This window comes from Orycteropus afer, unplaced genomic scaffold (genome assembly GCF_000298275.1).
Source record: "Orycteropus afer afer isolate SDZICR_OR568_19922 unplaced genomic scaffold, OryAfe1.0 scaffold00106, whole genome shotgun sequence".
Lineage (NCBI taxonomy): Eukaryota > Metazoa > Chordata > Mammalia > Tubulidentata > Orycteropodidae > Orycteropus > Orycteropus afer.
In genome coordinates, this window is record NW_006921693.1 from 944539 (window position 1) to 950627 (window position 6089).

Below are 6089 nucleotides of genomic sequence, written 5' to 3' on the forward strand. Positions count from 1 at the left end.
GTTCTCCATAGAATCTGGTTATGTGTAAGAGTGTCTTATAAAAAGGACCACTTCCATCTTGGAATTTCATGTTTACTTCAACATTCTGGAGTCTGCTGAAATGAAGGGTTGGGTTCCCTTTGGTTCAACCTCCTGATGAAGTAACAGGGGCTTCCCAAAGAGCACACATGACTTATCTTCAGTTGTGTTAAGTATTGAGTAGTTTTTAAAAAATTGCTGTAGAGTAGATTCTGACTCACGGTGACTTGTGAGCTTCACTGTGTTGCTCATAAAGTTTTCAGTGGCTGACTTTTCAGAGGTTGATCTGAAAAATCTCTCTTTTCCTGAGGCACCCCTGGGTAGATTCTAACTTCCAACCTTTTGGTTTGTAGCTGAGCGTGTTAACCCTTTTCACCACCCAGGCACTCCAGCAGTGAAAATGGGGAATGCAAAAGCGTTGGAGAAAATGAGATGGCTAAATAAGTTTATAAATGTCTATGTGACTGGATGGTGAATAAGGTAGATGCTTTTCTTGTGTCACTTAATATCCAAGCCTACGTTGGAGACTGATGAATATAGACAGATCATAAAGTGTTCTATATTTTGTAATCCAGGCCACCAGGTCTATTAACAACCAACAACAAATCACTTCCTCATCTCACCAGTTAGAATTCAGTCCTTCCTTTCCTCTCCTGGGATAGCATATTCATCACAGTGTTTTGAAGTGAGAAGTAGATTCACATCACTCCCAGACTCTGAATTTTGGCAACTCACTTTATCTCTTTGGACCTCAGTTTCTTCAACTTTCAAATGGAAAAGTAATGTCTGGGCCATATTATAAAATGTAGAGATGCTTTGAGAGTCAACTAAGATAATGTATGTAAAAGGACATGGCAAATTAAAATTGAGTCATATAGGCAAGAGCTATTATTGTTGTCACTTTCATTAGTCACTTTATTACATCACTTTGTCATAGGCTGTTTTCTGGAGAAGTCCATTATGCAGATGTCTCATTTTCCACCAGAGCTTAAACTCTTGGGGCAAGAGTTCATTCCTCTCTGGATCCCTCATTGGCTAGTAGAGTTACTGTAAGTTGTTTTTGTTTCCCTTTCAGATGCACACCCCATTGAAGGGAATTTCCCTCTCTTTTCCTTCTTAGTAAGAGATGTTCATGCAGAAGGGCTGAGTGGGTTTAATAAAAGGGTTATGCTTGTTCTTCACAGGACTCTACAATGTAATTTTAGCCACAAGTATTGATAGTAAAGGTCACAGAGCTTCAGTCACTCTTTAGTGGAAATGAAACCGGAGAAGGGCACAAGGCCAAAAATAAAGCCCTTCCTAAGTAGTGTTTGGGGACGTGGACTTGAGCACTCCAAGTGGCCATGAGTCCTTCTGCTCCATGCCTCTTATGTACACTCGCAGAGGCATGAGGGTCCTGCTATAGGAGGGCAGAGTTACCCTTTCCTGACCCCAAGCTCAGCAGAGAGGAATGTACCTCAAATAATAGCCTTGTTTTCTCAGTAACAACTTATGGACCTCTTGGTCCTGTGGTCTTCTCTATTCACACTCGAAACATCATAAGATGTGAGCTATTGATAGGAAGTGACAGTTTTCTTTGGAGGAAGGATTTATACAAAATGGTATTAATTGTACACTCTTTGGAATGTTTCCTTGCTCCTCTGAAGGTGGAGTACTGGGCTGGAATGAAACATATTTTGTGATGTTATTGTTGTTAGGTTCTGTAAAATTGGTTCTGACTCATAGTGATCCTATGAACAACAGAATGAAACACTGCTCAGTCCTCTGCCATCGTCACAATCATTGTTATGTTTGAGCCAATTGTTGCAGCCACTGTGTTAATCCATCTTGTAGAAGCTCTTCCTCCTCTTTTTTCAATGACCCTCTCCTTAAAGGCTATATACCCTTATGTCTTCTTTAGGGGATAAACAGTGTAGTTCCTGAAACATTATCTGGAGCCCTTTGTTAGGCCCCTTGAAAGCAGAGACTGTTTTATCTGTCTCTCTTCTAACAGGATCCATATTGCTAAGAAGATTTGGTGGCCTATTATAGATTGTAAGAAGCCCTGGTTGTGCAATGTTTATGCATTTGGCTGCTAACCAAAAAGTTGACTGTTTGATCCAAGGCTTCTAACCAGTTCTTCCCAGTTCCATCATAGTCCATGAAGTGTAACTGGAATGGACTCTAATTTGTAAAAAGTTTATGAACCAGAATGCTGACTGGAATGGAAAAAATTGCAGGTCAACACCTTTCTATAAAATTAATCTCTCTCTCAGAAAACAAGGGCAGCATGTACATTGCATAGCAACAAAATCTCTTGGTTGACAGTGTCAGAAACAACAATGTCCTACTCAAAGATGGTGGTTGACCAAACTGCTTTGAATGTATGTCATTCTCCTTATAGTTCTGGCAATAATCCAAATTCCCACTTCATCCTCCTGAAATGGCTATGTGTCTTCTGAGTCTCCCACTCCAGGGCTTTGACCTGTAATATTTTCCATTCCAGTTACCATTCAGCTTTACCCAAATTAAAAAAATTCAGTTTTATTCCAATTTTGCTGCAGCAGCCATGACTGAACCAGTTCAAACCAGTTTGAAGCTCAGCTTTGAACTCAAAATGTGTTCTGCCAAGAAAGATGTGGCACTCTGCTTCTGTGAAGATTTCAGTCTTCTGATCTCTAAGCAGCAGTTACACTATATATTAAAGGGTCACTATGAGTTGGAATCCACTCAACAACAATAGGTTTGGGTTTTTGGTATTATAGTTTGTTAGGAGTTCCTGAGTGATGCAAATGGTTAAATGCTTGACTACTAACTGAAAAGTTGGTCGTTCATGTCTAACCAGAGGTGCTTCCAAGGAAAGTCTTAGTCATCTGCTTCTGAAAAGTCATAGCCTTGAAACCCTATGGAGTACAGTTCTACTCTGTAGATATGTGGTTGCCATGAGTCGGAATTGACTCAATGGCAGCAGGTTGGTTTGTTTGTTTATTATTAGATAGCTTATAACTTAAAAGTTCACAATTGTGATTGAATTGAAATAAGTTTTCATATTTCTACAAATCTCTCTTTCCTGGTCTTCTTCCATGTCAGTGAGTATCTAAGAATCAGAACTATCTCTTGTAATTTTCCGAATAACCTGGAAATGTTTGTATGAATTGGAAGTCAAATTTAGAATCCATAACTTCAATAAATTTGCATTTTAGCAATATTTTATTTTTCACTTATGGTCCTCATACATAGCATTCTCAATTTATGTTCTTGCTTATTGTTGTTATTGTAATTAGAGCAAGCATATGCCATTAACTTCAACTGACCTGATCACATAGTGATATGCACTATTCTAGTAGTTGTTCAGGGAGCTCTGGTAGCATAGTGGCTAAGACACTTGCCTGCTAACCAGACGGCTGGTGGTTCAAACCCACCAGCCACTCCTCGGAAGGAAGGTTGGGCAATCCTACTTCCATAGTGATACTGCCTCGGAAACCCAAGGAGGGGTCGCTATGAGTCGGGTTTGATTCGACGGCACATAACAACAACAACAACAGTAGTTGTTCAATAAAGATGTGGTGGAAGACTACATGAGATCTAAGCATCTTACATAATAATAAAAGAATATTTGTGTCCTGGCTCATCCCAGATTAAATATTGAAATATTGCTTACAATATTCTCTAAACATGAAGTATTCCAGGCCTCCATAACCCTCTTTGTGCTGTTCCTTTCACTTATGATGTCCTTTCTCAAGTTCTTCATCTGACTGACTCCAGGTCATCTTCAGAATTCATTTGAAACATCAACATAGAAAGCCTCCCTGACAACTCCTTGCCTCCATCCAATCAAACATTCTTTTCTATGTCACTTTGTAGCACCCTGAACCACTTTCTAACCTAACAGATTTTGCGTGATGCTAGAATATCTTTTTTTCCATGGCTGTCACTCCCTCTATGTACTCTTAAAGGGAACAGAGATTGTTTTATTGAATATCATAATCAAAGTATTGACATAATTCTTGGCATTTCAGTCAAATGATTGTTTGATTGCCATTTAAATGAATTAAAAACACCTGGAATGCTCCACTGTTTTTCCTATCCTTTAGTCAGTAGCCATCCAGATCTTGCCCCACCATGAAGGCCCAAATCCATCACTCTCACCCTTGAGAAACCCTCCCTATTCAACTCAGTCCTTTCTCCTCTAGATTCTTAAGCCAATTTCTTTTCTATAATCATCTTAACCCTAGACATTCCAGTGTGCCATAATGCACAGTGTTCTTTCCCCAAGCTTTTCATGCACCTTGAGATGTGGAGGAAATGCTGTCTTCATTATCTTGGGTCAAATATGTGTGTGCCATTTTACATTCATTGTGTATTATAATCATAAGAGCTTCTGGCATTATATACATTCTTGTACATCTCAGTAAGGTGAAATTCCTTGCCTAAGATATCAGCACTAGGAAGTGGTGGAGTGGAGATTTGAACCCAGGCTTCTGTAATTCCAGAATGATCTTTTTCTACTTCTGCTTTTGAATAAGTCTTCAAAGTGATGCCCACTGACCAAATTCCTCAATTGCCCTTGCTGTCACTAAAGAAGAAATATGAGACTTTTAACTGGCAACACAGTTAAGCATGCAGATATATGGGGCATGTAGACCCTGCCCACCTAGAAAGCTGGAAACCAGTGCCTATGGCAAACACACTCAGAGCCCTCCTGTAATAAGGTCCAGCATATCCCAGCATCCCATGGGATGGCTTACGCTGATTCAGTGGCCCCAGAGAGCAACTCAACTTTTAGTAAGTGCAAGTTGGCTTTCATTTGCAAGTGGCAGCACAAAAGAATGACAGTGGGGAAGTTACATTGGTAATTATCATTGTCTTATCTAGTCATCCAATTCCTCTTTCTCAACATTTGCCTAACTAGCAGGGGTACTTTATTTATGAAAATCTAGTGTTCCTAAGTTCTAAGGAAAATATACAAACACCATCAATCTCTACACTTCTAAAATAAGACCAGGAGCTTGGTGGCACAGTGGTTAAAGCATTTGGCTGCTAACTGAAAGGTCGGTGGTTCAAATCTACAGTCTGCTTCCATAAAGATTTACAGCCCTATGGGCCAGTTCTACTCTGTTCTGTAGGGTCACTACAAATCAGAATTGATTTGAAGACAGTTAGTTTGTTTTTTTATAAAATAAGAAAATGTAAAACAATTTGAGTACTGAGAATCACTCCATGTGGTGACAAAGCAGAAACAGTTTGGGAAAGGATTTTGAATTGAAAATTAGATTTCATCTGAATTTGGGGGCACTTTAATTATCATTGGGAGTCCCCACGTGATGCAAATGATTAATGTTCATGGCTGCTAACCAAAAGATTGGAGGTTCTTCTCTATGCAGAGGCACCTCCAAAAAAGTCCTGGTGGTCTACTTCTGAAAAATCAGCTCTTGAAAATGTTATGGCTCATAGTTTCACTCTGACACACATGGTGTCACCAAGAGTCAGCATTAACTTGAAGGCAACTGTTGCTGGTTCTGTTTTGTTTTCTGTACTACTGTTATTCTTGATAGATTAATGCTAGTGTTTGGGGGGAAAATCTCAAAATTCAAAATGGCCTTTTGCTTTTGATCTCCTAAGTCATTGTGTTATTTGGAGGAAGCTTGAAATTAAATGAAATTTTATTCAGTTACGTACATTGTACATTTAATTATGGGTATTATTTAGAGGATACATGAAAGCATTCTAGTGGTATCTTTTGTGTTTTTTCCTTCGTAAGAGCAAGAGAACTGTTTATGTATGAAGGAGTAGATATATCTTTTCAAAGGATAATACAAGGTGGAGGCTCTGTGTGTTTTAAGTGTTTCTCAGGGCTGATTAAAGCCTTGTACTTAGATTGTAAATCTAATGCTCATCTCTATAATGAATGTCCTTTCATTTCATGAACTTAAGTCAAAGTTAGAACGATGGCAGGATTACACAAAAACAGGTGGCAGTGTGCGTGGGATTGGGGAAAAGTTAACAGGAAAAGGCTTGGCCTTCAGCTTTTGAGTGACATTTCCAGATTTATTGGAAATTAGATTTTCTTGTGCTTTAATCTATCAACTTAC